Source organism: Grammomys surdaster, unplaced genomic scaffold (assembly GCF_004785775.1).
Source record: "Grammomys surdaster isolate TR1022 unplaced genomic scaffold, NIH_TR_1.0 61, whole genome shotgun sequence".
Taxonomy (NCBI): domain Eukaryota; kingdom Metazoa; phylum Chordata; class Mammalia; order Rodentia; family Muridae; genus Grammomys; species Grammomys surdaster.
The window spans coordinates 275,668-277,159 of record NW_021604563.1 but is presented as its reverse complement, the minus strand read 5'-3'; positions in this window follow the sequence as shown (position 1 = coordinate 277,159).

The window sequence follows — 1,492 nt, the reverse complement described above, 5'->3', positions numbered from 1 at the left end:
TCTCTCTGAAACCTAAACTTTCTAATAAGTCTTTCCCTGGTCAGTTTGTACACCAGAAATAAAGCTATCTCCTTCAGTTATCATAGAGATTTTTCCCGTGTGTGCACAGACTATACAGACCAAGAAAGATACGGTGTATTGCAGTGGGGGCAAAAAACCATGAAGGGTTGCATATGTCACACTTTGTTTTGCTAATAGGGCCAGGAAAAATTTAGTACCTGAATTCACGAGAGATATGGTCTCTTATGATCAGTAGCTCACAAACTGAAGTCTTGTCCAGACAGAGGTTCTTTTCTGTTGTTGTTGTTTTTGTTCTTTGAGAATTTCATTCGTTGTGTTTAGATCAGACTTATACCTTCCCTGAACTCCTTCAGATTCCTTACTCCCTTCCCTACAACTTGGTGTGGTCCTTTTTAAAAAACCCATTTAGTCCAATTTGTCCTGCCCGTATAGTCTTGTACATGTAGCCTCCCACTGGAGCATGCTCAATTTACCAGAGTTTATATACTCTTAAAGAAAACTGATCCTCTCCCCTCAGTTACCAATAGCTCCTGTGCTACGAGTGGGACTTTATGCCTACCCCCCCATGGCTTGAGTTTTTGTAGTTATTGTGCACACTGTTAGAGCTATTTTGAGTTCTTATGAGCAATGTGTTCTGCTGTATCCAGAAAACATTGCTCCTTGTAGTCAGTCATCCAACCATGTCTGGCTTTTACAAATAGAGATTCTTGGTCAGTCAACAATTCTATTCTTTTGGGGGCTATATGACTGTGGCCTAGGAAGGAGTGGAAAGAAGAGGAGGAAACCCATCTCGATTCAGGTCCCTGCAGATTGGTGTGAGGATAAGTATTAATTGTAGACTACTGGCATCAGGGTAGAGGATAGTAGTACAATTTTTAAGTTTGGGTGCTTTAACATTTCCCAGTGGGACCCATGAGGACTGCACCTCTTTCTCATTTCATTCATGTTCTCTAAAACTCAAGGCTGAGGCAACAGCAGAAATAGTTGGTGGCTTAAGAAGGCAGAATAAAGGAACAAGTTTCCAGGGAGCAGAGAAATGGGGGACTGGGGTTTCATCTAATCAACATACATAGTGGTATATGTTTTCACACTATTTGCAGTTAGACTATCCATCAGTCAATGTCTACAAGCTTTTCAATGAGTTATGTAGCCAACTCTCTCCCTCCCATTGATGTAGAAGGAATAGGGAGCCTGGGGGACCTGGGCAGGACCTAGTTTGCCAAGTATATCATATGGCCATCAGTGTTGAGTTACTACTATTTTCTGTGCTGTAGAGGAGCAGAACAAAGGTCTCATCTGCTCAAGGGAATCATAGACATCTCCTCTCCATGCATGTGTGTGTGTGTGTGTGTGTGTGTGTGTGTGTGTGTGTGTGTGTGTACGTTTTTATTTTAACATAAGGAAAACTCCGCCCCCTCCCCCAAATTCCATTATTTGTAATTGAGTTAGGGTTTTGGAGAAACAAGCTTGG